This window comes from Artemia sp. Qi Xiang Cuo, chromosome 10, assembly GCF_049724085.1.
Source record: "Artemia sp. Qi Xiang Cuo chromosome 10, ASM4972408v1, whole genome shotgun sequence".
In the NCBI taxonomy this organism is placed as follows: domain Eukaryota; kingdom Metazoa; phylum Arthropoda; class Branchiopoda; order Anostraca; family Artemiidae; genus Artemia; species Artemia sp. Qi Xiang Cuo.
This window is the reverse complement of record NC_142803.1, coordinates 75657052-75674822: the sequence shown is the minus strand read 5'-3', so window position 1 is coordinate 75674822 and position 17771 is coordinate 75657052. Positions and strand designations below refer to the sequence as shown.

General features: G+C 35.6%; 1 long non-coding RNA gene across 1 annotated transcript; it reads right to left on the bottom strand.

The window, feature by feature from the left end:
• Positions 1–251: 251 nt before the first annotated feature.
• On the bottom strand, positions 252–8487 carry LOC148948180 (uncharacterized). Its single transcript, XR_016142286.1, has 3 exons — positions 8351–8487; positions 1735–1790; positions 252–445 (listed from the first exon to the last, which is right to left on the bottom strand). It is a non-coding gene; the product is annotated as an uncharacterized LOC148948180 (long non-coding RNA).
• Positions 8488–17771: the final 9284 nt, after the last annotated feature.

Below are 17771 nucleotides of genomic sequence, written 5' to 3'. Positions count from 1 at the left end.
CTCTCTCTCTCTCTTTCTCTCTCTCTCTCTCTCTCTCTCTCTCTCTCTCTCTCTTTCTCTCTCTATCTCTCTCTCTCTCTCTCTCTCTGTGTCTCACTCTCTCTGTCTCTCTGTCTGTCTGTCTCTCTCTCTCTCTCTCTCTCTCTCTCTCTCTCTCTCTCTCTCTCTCTCTCTCTCTCTCTCTCTCTTACTCTCTTTCATGATGTCTCATTTGATCTTTTTTTTTTTACTAAAGGGTGAACTTACTGTTGTTGTGGGAGCAGCAGTGGTGTCTGAATTCTCAGTTGTGTTCTTTCGAGTTCACTCTTTCACTCTTGTTCACTCTTTCGAGTACCAATTTCATTTGAATTCATGACAGCTTCCCACCCCGTTCGATACGACCTGCTTTTCGTTTGACCCAAGATGGACAGCCAAAAAGCAAGACAGTGAGATCGATCGACTCATGCTAATAGTAAAAAAAAATGATTTTTATAACAATATACACCAAAATCATTTGCTTTTTATGGTGATTTCGAAAACTTGATAGCCTCTTAAGTTTGAAATTACCAATTAAGAGTTGCGACTCTAAGAAACTTTACCTAGTTTTATAAAATGAGAAAACATGACTAAAAAAAGCCCTGAATCAAATAGTTTGTTTGGAATAAACAGGATCAAACAGGGATTTGGAGGTGAAAGTATTTTTCTATTTTTACTGGTAATTACTCTTTTTGGTAAATCTTAGAAGACAGAAAAAATAATTCCCTAAACAGAAGTAACCCCTTAGGCACTCTGTGCTGTGCGGTAGTTATAGCTGAAAAGTGAAATAGCTTGTGTGATTTAAGTTTTGAATTGATGAAAGATAGATTTTTGTCATGAAAGGATGGAAAAGAAAGGCACAAGTATTGTTTAAACTAGTTTTTTAAGTTTTAAAAATTCACTTTTGTTCTTTTTTCTCGTTGATAGTCACTATATCAAAAATACAGCCCCCCAATTATGCTCTCAAGCCCAGAAGGCCACCTCTCTTCTTAAGAAGAATGCCCTGAAAGGATGGAAAAGAAAGGCATAAGTATTGTTTCAACTAGTTTTATGGGTTTTAAAATTTTACCTTTTTTTCTTTTTTCTCGTTGATAGTCACTTTAAGAAGTAAAGCCCAAATATTCAGAACTTTATTATTAAAATAAAAAGGTCCAAAGCCAGAACATTCAGACTATTATTTGTACAAAAACTATTGTATTTATACACATTATTTTACCAGTTTTAGAATATTTTCATTTCATTTCGATTATATTACTAGATTACTAGACACTTTATATTGAATTTATTTAGGCCTTATATTAGTGGATCTCAAAATCGGTGAAATAACTTAAAGAAAGACCAGGCAAGTTGTTTTGACAGTAAGCAAAAAATTTTGAGCATTAGAAAATTATCATGAACGGATCAGAAGATGTGGCAAATTTGTAGACAAAAAGAGTGGAAAAAGGAAATGGAAAGAAAGAGGAGAATGTCTAGACCAAAAACATGGATTCCTTTTCATAAAAGGTGGCAAGAGGACTTCAGGTATTCTAATTAGGGATAGTAATATGAGTGAATAAAATTTATCACCTTAAGATTACTCCCCCCACCCCCTCAAAAAAAAAATTCTGTAGCGATTTCTTTCCATCAATGACCGAAATTTATTGTCAATTACCAGCAGTTCTTGAGCTTCTAATGATGGAAAAACGAAAGAAAAGTAATAGAAAAGAAAGAAAATCTTACCACTACAATGACAGGATATACCGTTTCCTCAGGATCAATATCCTTCATTGTTGAAGCTAAAAAAAAGGATTCCCAATAAAATGTTTTGCTTGAATTCAAACAAGAAAAAAACCAATAATTCTGTTGGAATTGTGACTTGCTTATTGAATTTGAACAAATTACAAAGAAAACCCCATTTTTCTAATGAAATTGTGACTTCCTTATTGAATTCCGTCAAATTATTGAAATTATTGAGATTTATGTAGTTTCCCGTAGAAAAAATTTATTTTTCAACTTAAATAGGTTATATTAATGAACACGGTTTGAGCTTCAACAGTAGTTTGAAGTTTCTTGAATATCATTTTAAATTTGACTGAATTGCAGTTAGGAGCAATCTAAGGATTTCTCAATCAATCAACAGCAATAACTAAAGAGTAACACCATTTCAATCCCCTATAGATGATATTTCTGAATACAATATTTGCTACTTTTACAATGCAACCCCCCCCCCTGTAATGGTTCCACATATAGCCCTGATAATACATTTATCTGTTGTTTATCATCTCTTGTTCCATTTTATTTCTTTGGTTAGAGGTATGTGAACAACAATGGAGGGGAAAATTCTGCATATTAAAATGTAAAAATTTCATTGTTTTAGCATTTTCTATTAATTTTATATACAACCTAGGACAATATCAAGGACCCTTAGGAAGGTGCATTTTCAGAGTAACAAATATAATATTTGAAAAAAAAACATCAATTTGGGAATCATATAAAACTATTATTTTGTTATTGAAAGGTAATGCCCCAGTACTTCCCAAATGCCGAATCTTTGACAACATTTTGGTTAAAATATATGTTCCATAAACATGGACACATAGGTTCCTGATCTTGCATATGATGTAAATATATTCAGTTAGTTGGGATTGATTCATGGTTGAAACTGTGTTAGTTACAATTGGCAGACTACTGTATAGGTAAACATTTTTTTAACATTTAAACTTATACACAAGCTACACTTCCATTCTTGCCTAAAATTCAATTCTTCTGATCTGCACTACTTCCTTTTTACTTAATATATCCATCATAGTCTATTTATGATATAGATACTTTTTTCTAGCTTTAATATCCTATATCAAAGATTCAGCAGCATTTTCCAAATTTATGCCTGAGCTTAAACTGTGTCCAGGATTAGACTCTACTGATGACTATCAGTACATTTAAAATTGTTAGTGTTTTACATGGTTAATATAATTAAAGCAATCATATACTTATTAAGAAAAGTTAAACAAATCATATAAAGATTTCACAGTAATTTAAGTGTTGATTTGGTGAATAGCTAGCTAACTACTGGATATTGTGCCATAGTGTTTTCTCAAGAAGATCTGTTCTCCAAGGCTGTTACCATAGAGTTCCGACCCCCATGTTTTGGCTCTAAAACATATCTTTCAAAAGATTTTATTTTATTACTTGTGTCCAGCTTTTGTTGGAGCCCACTCAGCCTGAAAACAAGGTTATGTTCTTTTCTTCTCTGATAAGGGAGTATTTTTTTTTTTTTTTAATATTAGTGTTTGCATTTGTAAAAAAAGACTGGGAATAAAGTAGGTTGTATATTTATTGGAAGGTGGAATAACAATCTATGTTAGCTGTCCAGACAAGGAAGCACATTAGTAAAATAAAACAGTACCACTAGATTCTTTATTTTATACTCTTTGCATCTTTCTATCCATCTGATTATCATGTTTCCTTCCATTGTTATCCACACTTTTAAATTATCTTTAAATGATGTTCAGTATCCGAAAGATCTTACATCCCTTTGAAATCAAGAGGTATAATGCTACTAGCAGGTTAAGAAACTTGTATGCCAAGAAATACAAAACATTTAAGAGATATACAACAACATAGAAAGATATTATTTATTGCTATGTCTTGAGACCATGTTGGAGGAAGGGGAGTGCATTGTCATCCCCCCACACAATAAGGAATCTAATGGATACTACCTTTATTTTATTCACAATTTTGCTTCTGTAGGGCCACTTATTTAGACTGTTACCAGGGGTGGGACTGAAGTGAAGCATTGCCAGCAAATTTTGTGACAGTTCTGTTATTTATATACACACAAGGTGAACACAGTGCTGGATTCCTTCCTTTGTCCTCTTTTCAGATATAATAATTTTTCACTTACAAATCAAATCTAAAGCTCTTAAATGGACCCTAAAGGGACATTTAATTCCAACAATTCCATTAAAATCAATGAGGCAGAACATTATTCACCAGCAAATAATTCAGAAAACCTGTTTTGGTAGAGAATATATTTGATGCATCAAAAGATGACAAGAAAAAAATATATCTAGTTGGAAAATTTGGCCCATCTGTATAGGAGAAATTTGTATTTGCCAACTAGTTGACAATAAATGTTGCCCCTGCAAGACTTTCCTTTTCCAACTAGTTGACAAATAGCTTCTCCCCAGCAATGCTTAATTTTGTCAACTAGTTGACAGTAAATGTTGCCCCAGTAAAACTTTCATTTTCCAACTAGTTGACAAGTAACTTCTCCCCAGTGAAACTTAATTTTGCCAACTAGCTGGAAACAAACATTGCCTTAGAAAAGAATTTATTTTCAACTAGTAACTTCTCCCTTTGCAGGAAGTTTGCATTTCCTTTAAATATTTTTTTATGACATCCTCTCACCCTAGACAAGGACAAACTGCTTTCCTTTTAGCCCTAGACAGTGGGCTAAAAGGCAAATCTTTGGCAATTTGTCATCCTTTATCTACAGAATGTCCTCTAACCATCTCAACCTTTCTTTCATTATATTCATTATAGCCCTTGAAAGCAGAATTGAACCACATTTTTGTACAGCCTACTGTTTGAAATATGGTCAGTCAGCTGGATACCCAGAACAATGTGTAGGCAATTTCTATATAAAACATCTAGCAAATTATCATCCAATTTTTGGAATTTTTTTTAGGTTTGTATTTATTGATGGGATCATCAGGGAGGGATGGTTGCTTTGTTGTCAGGATAACAACCAATATATTGAAAAAGAGCACAGAATAAGAACATTGTTATTCTCATTTTATTAGCCTACAATGTTTTTTGAGAAGTGCTGCTAAACTGAAATTTTACCATTATTTGGAAAGTTGACTAATTTACCCTTCTATGCTTAGAGATTTGTACACTCAGAGTTTCAAGTAGCCCAGCCTATAATAAATAGGCCAGGGTGAAAGCCTATTGAAAAAGGGGATTCTACCCTTTGACTATTGGAAAAAATTACTTTATAAGGTTATATAGAATCTTACTATCCAATCTCTTTCTAAAATCATTTTTATACAATCCTAAAAGGGCCTATTCCAGATTTCCCTCTCAACCACTTGGACTATCTGTCTTGGCTTTTTCTACAGTTAGCCATGTCTTGATACCTACTGCAAAATACTTGATTTTCAATTCACCAAAACCTTATTTTTCCAACTAGTTGACTAAAAACTTCTCCCCAGCAACACTTGATCTTGCCAACTAGCTGGAAACAAACATTATCCCAATTCATTTTCCAACTAGTTGACTAATAACTTTTCCCCAGCAAAACTTATTTTTCCAACTAGTTGACAAATAACTTCTCCCCAGCAACACTTAAATTTGCTAACTAGTTGAAAATAAATGCTGCTCCAGCAAAGCTTTCATTTTCCAACTAGTTGACTAATAACTTCCCCCCAGCAAAAGTTAGTTTTGCCAACTAGCTGGAAACAAGCATTGCCCCTGAAAACAATTCATTTTCAAACTAGTAACTTCTCCCCTCCCAGGAAGTTCCAATTTCCTTTAAATCTTTTTTTATGACATCCTCTCACCCCAGACAAGGACAAATTGCTTTCCTTTTAGCCCTAGACAGTTGTTCAAAAAAGGAAACCTTTGGCAATTTGTCATCCTTCATCTGCAGAATGTGCCCTAGCTGTCTCAACCTTTCTTTCATTATAGCCCTAGCAAGCACGATTGAACCACATTTTTTGTACATCCTACCGTTTGAAATATGGTCAGTCATCTGAGTACCCAGACCAATCTGTAGGCAATTTTTATGGAAAACATCTAGCAAATTGTAATCCACTTTTGTAATTTTCTTTTAGTTGTGTATATATTGATGGTATCACCAGGGAGGGAGGGTTGCTTTGTTGTCAGCATAGCAAGTAATATATTGAAAAAGAGCATGCAATAAGAACATTGTTATTTTATTAGCCTACCATGTTTTTTGAGAAGTGCTCCGAAACTGAAATTTTACCATATTTGGATATTTGACTAATTTACCCTTCTGTTCTTACAGATGTGTGCACTCACAGTTTCAAGTAGCCCAGCCTATAATAAATAAGGCAGGGTGAAAGCCTACTGAAAAAATAAAGTTTTGTTGGGGAGAAGTTACTAATCAATTAGTTGAAAAATGAATTGTTTTCTGGGGCAATGTTTGTGTCCAGCTAGTTGGCAAATTTAAGTGTTGCTGGCAAGAAGTAATTAGTCAGCTATTTTGAAAATAAATTGTTTTCAGGGGTAATATTTGTTTCCAGCTAGTTGGCAAAATGGTAAATATTTACCACATTATATTATTGAGTAACAAGTAAAGTGAATATACCATTCAATGCCTTTTTTTATGCTGATTACAAATATTATAATCATTTTTATCAAAAATGAATTTTAGCGCCACTCTACTATATCTGCCAATTCAGGGTATATATTTCTATATTAGAGGGGGGGGGGGAATTTTTATTTCTGATGTAAATGGGAGGTAGGTTTAAACTTTTCTTGTGCTGATTACAAATACAACAATCATTTCTATTGGAAATGAATTTTAGCCCCCCCCCCCCTAAATATGCCAATTCAGGGTATATATTTCTATATTGGGGGGGGGGGGGTGGCTGTAAAGTTTAAACTTAACTTCCATTTACATCAGAAATAAAATTTGCCCCCATCCCCCTAATGTGGAAATATATAGCCTACCCTGAATTGGCTTATTGAAATGATTATTATATTTGTAATCTGCATAAAAAAGGCATCAAATGGTATATTCGGTAAAATTCTACTTTAGCTACTTTTGACTATATTGGAAAGGGGTTAGGTTACGAAAATGAAACTTTCAGGGATGGGTCTACAGGATAAAGTATGTCCTGGGAAGATATTTTGAAGTACCCACCTCCACTCCTTCTCCCTCTAGAGGGTCCTGACCTTTGATGACCTCTAAAAATATGTGAGTTATAGAAGTGAAACCTTTTAAAATAGATCTTCTGCTTAAATGAAGCACAACAAAATTGTTTTCAGCTTCACAACTTTGCTCAATCCCAATTTATAAGGTTTTAAATATATTCAAATACATTTCCTAAATTTTGGAAATAAACTATTTATATTTCTTAAAATTCTGCTCAAATAACAGGAATTGCATTTTCAGAGCTAAAGCCAGAGAAAAAGAAACTGATAACAGAAAATTAAGGTAAAATGTTGTTTTGTCAAAATTGCTATGGGTAGGCTATAGACCTGTCATGTAGGCAAATTTCAGGACCCTCTAGAGAGAGGAGTGGAAGTAGGTAATTCAAAATAACTTCCTGGGACATACTTTAGCCTGTAGACCCATCCCTGAAAGTTTCATTTTCCTAACCTAACCCCTTCCCAAGATAGCCAAAAGTAGCTAAAGTAGAATTTTACCGTATATTCACTTTAGTTGTTACTCAATAGGCTAATATGATTTGGTAAATATTTACCACCTCTTTTATGCTGATTACAAACATAATAATCATTTCAATTGGAAATGTTTTTATTTCTGATGTAAATGGGAGGTAATTTTAAACTTTACCCCCACCCCTCTAATGTAGAAATATAGGTAAATATCTACCAAATCATATTATTGAGTTAGGACTAAAGTGAATGCACCATTTGATGCCTTTTTTATGCTGATTACAAATATGAGAAGCATTTCTATTGTAAATGAATTTCAGCCCCCCCCCCCCATATATGCCAATTCAGGGTTAGGTTTATATTTAGGGGGGGGGGCCTAAAATTCATTTACAATAAAAATGCTTATCTATATTTATAATCAGCATAAAAAAAGGCATTGAATGATGTATTCACTTTATTCTTAACTCAATATTATGATTTGGTAGACTTAAATATATACCCTGAATTGGTATATATAGGGAGGGGGGGGGGGCAAAATTTTCGAACTAGATGGCAATAGTATTTCTAATTATAAGGAGATTGGATAGTACCATTTCATATAAGCATATAAACTATTTTTTTCCAATAGTCAAAGAGTGGATATCTGTAGCCTACTATTAAAAATCCTGGTCAATATCAACCAAATCATAGGCTAAGCAAAGTTGTGAAGCTGAAAACAATTTTGTTTCACTTGATTTAAGCTGGAGATCTAGGCCTATTTTGCTAGGTTTCACTTTGATAACACACAAGTTTCAAAAGGTCAGGATACTCTAGAGGGAGAAAGTGTAGGAAGGTACTTCAAAATATCTTCACAGGACATAGTTTATCCCGTAGACCAATCCCAGAGAGGTTCAATTTTCCTATTTCAACACCTTTCCAAGATGGCCAAAAGTAGGTTAAGTAAAATTTTACTTATTTGAGATAGGCCTAGCCATTTTATTCCACTTACGGTAGTTGAAAGGTCCAGAAATTATGTATGAGAATGACACTCTCCCACAGAGACCTCACGGTAAGGGTTATAAGTTATGCCCTGGCGGCACTACTAACAAATCACCATTCAATTATGGTTATCTAGAAATAACGCAATTCTCCAATTTACCTCGCTAGAAAATGGCTGCCATTAATGATGAAAATGATAGTCACCTTTTTTAGTAGCACTAAAGGGCTAGAAACACAGCTGATGTCGGGAACCGATTTCAGCAAGGGTGTATTCCACGTCGAGTGATTATGATTAATGATGCTAAGAGGCGGGGCTTAGAGACAATTTTCGGTAATTAATCATCATTAATTTACGATAATCACTAAATGGGATTGATTAAATGCCTATAGCTCTAAAGCCCTAGTAAATTCCTTGTCTAGGACGTAATTTATGATGATTAATCACCGGAAAACCGTCACTAAACCCCGCCTTTTAGCATCATTAATTAGAATCACTCGACGTGGAACATAACCTTGCTGAAATTGGTTCCCAAAATCAGCTACGCGTGCCTAGTCCTTAAGATCTTGCATCTAAAGGGCTAGGCACGTGTTTATTTGTTTTTTTTTTTGTTTTTTTTCCCCAGGGGTAATCGTATCGACCCAGTGGTCCGAAAATATTGCGGGAGAGCTCATTGGAATAGAAATTAAAAGTTTTAGTGCCCTATTTAAGTGACCGAAAAAATGGAACGCAGATAGCCATCAAAACTTTAAGGTTTATGTAAACTATGCATGATTTTGACCATTTTTAAATAAACCGCGTGCCGTCTTCAATTTTCGACTAAAGATGACAATTTTGGTACTATTCGATAGCTGAGCCTTAGATTTATGAATTCACCGAGTTATATTTTTGAAATATGATTCAATTTTTTTTTAGACAGAAATATGCTTTTTAAAAACAGAGATAATTTGAAGCTACTATTTTGACGGGATAGACAATGTATTTGTATCATATTGTTCATTAGCTTCGGATCTATGCAGTCACCGTGGCCGATTTCTTGTATTACTTAGACGTTTCTGTAGAAAATAACGTAAACTTTCAAGAAAACGCAAAAAATGTTAAATTGTTACAAAAATAGATGGAATTCGCTTCGCAATTTCTCATTCAAAGAATATAGGGCGGATCCTAGTAGAGATGACCCTATAACTCGTGACCCCACACCATATATGGGCATAGAATACTGACAGGGCTCCTTATATGGGCATAGAGTCATTAGGGAGAATGATTGCGTAATCAGCCAATGACCTCTTTCTCCAGGTGTGTTTTTGGCACGCCCTCAGCGAATGTTATGATCCAGGAATAGATTCAAGTCATTAATGTCATTGCCTCGGAAACAACTCTTTTGGTCGAACTCCAAAGGATATTAATAACCAAAGGCCATGGAAACAATTCTCCAAGAAACATCTTAGCGATGAATTATTTTAGCGCGGGAATCAGGTTTCTTATTAATTTGAAATCCATTAGCGCAGAGATGCCAAAAACAAAAGGAACACGCTGAAATTACGTTTAGGGATTATTTGGGCGAAACCGTTTTAGCTATTTTATGGAACTATTTCGATGAAACAGTTAGAGACATTATAAAATATGACTTTTGAAGAGATTTTAGAAGAGAATTTAATGGTGAAACTCTGTGATCGTTATAATACGCAAGTTCCATTTGAACAGTGTTGTGAGATCCTACTACCCCAACCCCAAAGGGCACCAATCCCACTACCCCAACCCCAAATGGCACCAATCCCCCTGCCCCTACCCCAAAGGGTTCCAATCCCCCTACCTCAACCCCGAAGGAAACCCCCGGTCCTCAAGGATCCCCCAAGCTCCCAAAGGGCCCCCACACCCCCAAAGGCTCACCCCCGGCCCCCAAAGGCCCACCCCACACCCCAAAGGTCCACCGGGCTCCCATATGACCAATCAACCCTCAAAGGTCCACCCGACTCCCAAACGCCCTCCACCAGTCCCCAAAGGTTCCCCGGACCCCCAAAAACCCTCCACCAGTCCCCAAAGGTCCCCCGGTCCCCCAAAGGCCCTCCCCGATCCTCAAAGGCCCTCCAGACACCCAAAAGGCCCCCCAAACCCCCAAAAACCCTCCCCCGGTTCCCCAAAGGTCCACCGGGCTCCCAAAGGGCCCCCGGACCCCCAAAGACTCCTGAGCCCTTATTTCTTAGAACTTTTTGAAGGCTTTATTATATCTTTTCAGAACAAATTATTATTTTATGGAACTATTTCGGCGAAACAGTTAGACATTTTGAAAGAGGATTTTAGGAAAGGTTTTAGAAGAGAATTTGAGGGTGAAACTTTGTGGTCGTTATAATACACAAGTTCCATTTGAACAGTGGTGTGAGGTCCTCTACCTCAGCCCCAAAGGGTTCCGATCCCCCACCCAACCCCGAAGGAAACTCCCGGTACTCAAAGGTCCCCCAAGCTCCCAAAGAGCCCCAGCCCCCCAAACACCCTCCCCAGACCCTCAAAGGCCCTCCTCTGGTCCTCAAAGGGCCCCCGGACCCCCAAAGGGTTCCGATCCCCCACCCAACCCCAAAGGAAGCCCCCAGTACTCAAAGGTCCCCCAAGCTCCCAAGGAGCCCCAGCCCCCCAAACGCCCTCCTCAGACCCTCAAAGGCCCTCCTCTGGTCCTCAAAGGTCCCCCAAGCTCCCAAAGAGCCCCAGCCCCCCAAACGCCCTCCTCAGACCCTCAAAGGCCCTCCTCTGGTCCTCAAAGGGCCCCCGGACCCCCAAAGGGCACCCCAAACCCCAGAGGCCCTCCCCCCGGGCCTCAAAGGGCCCCAAGACCACCAAAGGGAACCCCGGACCCCAGAGAGCCTCCCCCGGTCCTCAAAGGTCCCCCGGGCCCGAGAAGCGCCGCGAGGGCAGGAATGCGCCACATGGGGATGTGCCACAGGGGGATGCGCCGCAGTGATGCGCCGCAGGGATGCGCCGCAAAAAGTAAACTAAAAGTAAAAATTTCGAAATGTTATCCCCCAAACACCCTCTTCAAACCCCCAAAGGCCCTCCCCTGGTCCTCAAATGTCCCCCGGGCTCCCAAAGGGCCAACCGGCCCCCAAAGGTCCCCCAAACTCCCTCCCCGGGCCCCCCAAAGAGTCCCCTCTCCATTTTTTTTAATGCTGTTTTATGGCTTTATTATATCTTTTTCTGAACAAGTTCCATTCATAATGTCATTCTTAAACCCATTTTCCAACCTCAAAGAGTCCCCTCCCCAATTCGTAAATACTTTCTTGAATTTTTTAACATGGTATTTTTTTTAACTTTTTACGTATCTTAAAATGACATGAAATATGCTTACGGCTCTACTAATCGTACTCTCTGCTTGTTCATGGACACGACGCGGCTTTTCCACTGGTACTCTATGACAGGTTATCAACACTACCGTTATCAACACTATTATTGCATGCATTAAATCAGTATTTTTTACGCAAGGGAAGGATCAACACACAATTCATATCTGTAAAAAGTGAAGATGAATTATTCGACGAAAGTATGTGCACATGACAAAATCATTGTCGTGTTGAACGCTGACAAGGAGAAATATCTGAACTATGAAACGAGTGCAAGTGGAGATCTTATTGGCAATGTATGCATACGTTGTCATGACAGTGAGGAGTTAAATTCCTTTGGTGTGCCCAAGAATTTCCATCATGCAAGTGGTGGATATGCGAGAGTAACATTACCAGAGAAATTAGTAGTCAAAGAGAATGCCAACTTAAAAATAATAGTTGATGAAGAGGGACAACTTCTAGCTAATGGTTCTGGTAGCATGTTAGCCGTTGATAGAACTTATCGCAATTCTTCCGGTGTTAGCATTCGAATGAAAGCAAAAGGAAAAAGAAGACATGCATACAGCTGCATCTACATCATAAATCATATCAATGTGCCAAAACTGCTATCTATGTAAAAATAATGTGACAATAGACAGTGAAATCGCAGTCAGAATAAAAAGGACATTAGCAGACAATATCATCAATGAATATAAAGATGAATTGATGGAAAGTGAAGCGCAAGTGTACTAATAATGTATAATAATGTATTTAACATATTTTTATATCAATATTCTACATGTCCTTATTACATTAAAAATATCTTATGCATTATTTTGTTAAGTGTTTATTATTTTTAGGGTATACTAGAACGTCAAACGTTCAGAATATCTATTAAAAAGGTCAGAGATGTAAGAAAAATAATTTTAGAGATAATGATACTACTAGCAGGCTCAATTTTTCATAGAAGATAGAAAAGTTCAAGTTCTGTTCTGAATTTTACCAAAGAACACAATTCAATTCTAATTTCACCAGAGAAAATAAAAAACTTACTCTTCACTTTTAAGTTCACCAAGACATAAAAAATTTAAAGTTCACTTCTAAATTTTTCCGTAGAAGATAGGAAAAGTTATACTATGATAGTGATTATTTTCCATGAAGATAAAAAGTTTCACTTTAATTCTAAATTTTCTTAAATTCAAGTCCGACCTTTCTCAAAGAGTCAAATTTAAAGTTCTATTCCAAATTTTTTCCCGGAACAAGAAAAGTCCCAAGACATAAAAAATTTAAAGTTCACTTCTAAATTTTTCCGTAGAAGATAGGAAAAGTTATACTATGATTGTGATTATTTTCTATGAAGATAAAAAATTTCACTTTAATTCTAAATTTTCTTAAATTTAGTTCTGACCATTCTCAAAGAGATGAAAAAATTTAAAGTTCTGTTCCAAATATTTCCCCAGAAGAAGAAAAGTTCAACTTCGATTCTGAATTTTCTCAATGAAAATGAAAAAAGTTATTGATCAATTCTATTTTCCCAAAATAATATAAAATTTTCCACTTCAATTCAGATTTTTCTCAAAGAGATGAAAAAATTTAAAATAATGTTCCAAATTTTTCTTAGAAGATAGAAAAGATCAAGTTCTAATCTGAATTTTACCAAAGAGCACAATTCAATTCTAATTTCTCCAGAGGAAATAAAAAGCTTCCACTTCAGTTTTAAGTTTACCAAGACATTAAAAAATTTAAAGTTCAGTTCTAAATTTTTCCTTAGAAGATAGGAATAGTTATACTTTGTTTGTGATTGTTTTCTATGAAGATAAAAAGATTCACTTTAATTCTAAATTTTCTTAAATTCAGTTCCGACCTTTCTCAAAGAGATGAAAAAATTTAAAGTTCTGTTCAATATATTTTCTCGGAAGAAGAAAAGTTCAACTTCGATTCTGAATTTTCTCATTGAAAATGAAATAAGTTATTGATCAATTCTATTTTCCCAAAACAATATAAAAATTTTCCACTTCACTTCATATTTTTCTCAAAGAGATAAAAAATTTAAAATACTATTCCAAATTTTTCATAGAAGATAGAAAAGTTCAAGTTCTCTTCTGAATTTTACCAACGAACACAATTCAATTCTAATTTCTCCAGAGAAAATAAAAAGCTTCCGCTTCAGTTTTAAGTTCACCAAGACATAAAAAATTTAAAGTTCTGTTCTAAATTTTCCTGTAGAAGATAGGAAAAGTTATACTATGATAGTGATTATTTTCCATGAAGATAAAAAGTTTCACTTTAATTCTAAATTTTCTTAAATTCAGTTCCAACTTTTCACATAGAGATGAAAAAATTTAAAGTTCTGATCCAAATTTTTCATAGAATATTGGAAAAGTTATACTTTGATCGTGAATATTCAAGTTTTCCTCTGAATTTTACAAAAGAACATATTTCAATTCTAATTTCACCAGAGAAAACAAAAATCTTCTACTTCAGTTCATTATTTCACAAAGAAATAAATAAATTTAAAGTTAAATTCTAATTTTTTGGTGGAAGATAGAAAAAGTAATACCATACTTGTGAATATTTTCACGGAAGATAAAAAGTCCTAGTTCAATTTAAAATTTTCTCAACGAAGTCAAGGAAAGTTCAAGCTCTCTTCTGAATTTTCTCAATGAAAAAGAAATTAGTCATTGATCATTTCTATTTTTTCCAAATAATATAAAAATTTTCCACTTTAGTTCAGATCTGTCTCGAAGAGATGAAAAATCTTAAATACTGTTCCAAATTTTCTCAACGAAGCGAAGAAAAGTTCAAGTTCTCTTCGGAATTTTAGCAAAGAACACACTTCAATTCTAATTTCTCCAGAGAAAATTAAAATCTTCCAATCAGTTCTTTATTTCACAGAGACATAAAGAAATTTAAAGTTCAATTCTAAATTTTTCGGTGTAAGATAGAAAAAGTAATACCATACTTGTGAATATTTTCATGGAAGATAAAAAGTTCTAGTTCAATTTAAAATTTTCTCAACGAAGTCAAGGAAAGTTCAAGTTCTCTTCTGAAATTTCTCAATGAAAAAAAAAATTAGTCATTGATCATTTCTATTTTTCCAAATAATATAAAAATTTTCCACTTTAGTTCAGATCTGTCTCGAAGAGATGAAAAATTTAAAATACTGTTCCAAATTTTTCACAGAAGATAAAAAAGTTCAAGTTCTCTTCGGAATTTTATCAAAGAACACAATTCAATTCTAATTTCTCGTAGGGGGTTTCAATTCTAATTTCGGTAGGGGGATTGGAACCGTTTGGGGTTGGGGTAGGGGGATTGGTGCCCTTTGGGGTTGGGGTAGTGGGATTGGTGCCCTTTGGGGTTGGGGTAGTGGGATCTCACGACACTGTTCAAATGGAACTTGCGTATTATAACGATCACAGAGTTTCACCATTAAATTCTCTTCTAAAATCTCTTCAAAAGTCATATTTTATAATGTCTCTAACTGTTTCATCGAAATAGTTCCATAAAATAGCTAAAACGGTTTCACCCAAATAATCCCTACACGTAATTTCAGCGTGTTCCTTTTGTTTTTGGCATCTCTGCGCTAATGCATTTCAAATTAATAAGAAACCTGATTCCCGCGCTAAAATAATTCATCGCTAAGATGTTTCTTGGAGAATTGTTTCCATGGCCTTTGGTTATTAATATCCTTTGGAGTTCGACCAAAAGAGTTGTTTCCGAAGCAATGACATTAATGACTTGGATCTATTCCTGGATCACAACATTCGCTGAGGCCGTGCCAAAAACACACCTGGAGAAAGAGGTCATTGACTGATAGCGCAATCGTTCTCCCTAATGACTCTATGCCCATATAAGGAGCCCTGTCAGTATTCTATGCCCATATATGGTGTGGGGTCACGAGTTATAGGGTCATCTCTACTGATCCTTTCGGAAGGCTGTTTGAAATGCATTTAAAGTGGGCGGCTACCGTTTTGTTTACCTGTCTAGAAACACCAATTTTACAATCAGACACGACAAAAAGTTCTCGGCTAGGGTGATTTGAATATTATTTTCTGTGTATCGGACTGTGTCATTAATTATGGGAAATAAAAACGGAGGAAAGAAGCTGCAGCGAAACTCAGGACAGTTCAAAAAGTAAGTAATATTTTTTATTTGCATTTGTTCTGTTTCTGTCTAATCTTGGATATCCAATTCGATGCATTTTCTTTATAGAACAAAGGAGTTATTTCTTTTGGTATTTTTTTTTCAAAGTTGCTAAAAAATCTCAATTTAATTTATTTATGTACGTTTCATTAATCTATGTACATTTGTTTCCAATCCACACTAAGTACGCAAATGAAAATGCAGCATGAAAAAGATAAAATTATCTTCATATTCGTTCATTTGACCGAATTACGGGTAAACTTTTGAAAGTTAGCTTGCGAAAAAATAAATATACCCATAAATTTGCCATTCGCGCTTTTTCCAAGCATTGTTGGATCCAGGGGGGGGGCTGAGGCGGGCGCCCCCACCTAGCGTAAACTAAAGTAGTGTAATTTACTTAATTAACCCAAGTTTGCGTTAATTAAACTTGCTCCTAACGCAAGTTTATTGGATCAACCTATTTTGCCCCCCCCCCTAATTTTTTTTTATCGGATCAACCTATTTTTCGCCCCCCCCCCTTAAAAATTATCCTGGATCCGCCCCAGTTTCCAAGTAATAATCACAACAGTTACAATGGAACTAATGGCTAGACTGGCTACAGGTATAGTTGAAAAACTAATTTTGTAGGTATAGTTTTCTCCGTTATTTTTCATCAACACTTGGTTCGTAATGTCAAACCAATGAAAGAAAAAGTAATATCTATAACTTTATTGTCACTTTCTTAACCCGATGAAAAATTTTTGGCTAATATTTCAATACAATTACTAGATAAAATGTTATTTTAACAGACACTTCAAAATATGGGTAATAATGGAAGGAAACATCATAATCTGATTAATAGAAACAAACCGCAATTATTAAGTGACAATTTCTTAGTTATAGTTGTTTATATATGTTAGAATTGGTGGTCAGCGTGTACCCCCGCGGAAAATACCCCCCCCCCCGTGGAAAATAAGGCTTTTCAAATTTGAGAATTTATTTGAGTTTTTTTCCGTAGTGGGGAGAATAGTACTTGTGTATTATATACCACTCACTCAAGTTTACGTTGTGTAAAACTCGAGAACAAATCAGTGTCTTTGTTAGTTTCTTTCAGCTTAGAGCAAGACAAGACAAGGACAAGTGACATAATAGATGGGAAATATATAATTTGGGCTATATATTTGCACTTAAGGGGGAGGGGGTAAATAATTTGGACATTTTGAAGTCAGAAAATAATTCGTAATTCACAATATTAATAACAATTGTACCTATCTTATTTTTCATGCATATCCGCTATACTTAACCCCCCCCCCCCAATGTGCAAATATTTAGTCAAACATTGTTTCTACAATAACAAAGAAACTAGCAAAGAAAACGGTTTCTTCTCGAGTATTACGCAACGTAAACTTGAGTGAGTGGCGTATAATACACAAGTACCAGAATTTTCCATGGATGAGAGAGGCAGATTTCCCGGTATTATTTGAAAACGATCAGAAATTAAATTGAAAAAAAACAAGCTTTTTCAACTGAAAGTAAGGAGCAACATCAACATTTAAAACAAACTGAAATTGTTACGTATATGAAAGGGGTTGCCTCCTCCTCAAGACCTCGCTCTTTTCACTATTTTTTTTTTAGAATTTTATAACAAAGCTTAGGCCTATTATTCTAAATAAACAGCCATTATGTTTCAGAAATCGTTCTTAAAGAATTAGGACAAGAAGTCAAAACTTTGGTGTAAAGAGCAAGGTCTTGTGGAAGGGGTAACTCCTTTCATACCTCTTTCCACGGGAGAGAGGTATTTTCTACGGGGGGTATTTTCCGCGAGGGGGTTAGATTTTCCCCGGTGGGGGTATTTTCTGTGGTGGTAATTTCTGCGGGGGGGTTGTATTTTCCGGGGGTTAAATGCCTTGAACCGATAGAATTATACTCTTAAGAAACACTATATTGTTATAAATACGATCATGATACATGGAAAAGTAAATTATATAGTACTACTGTTATTC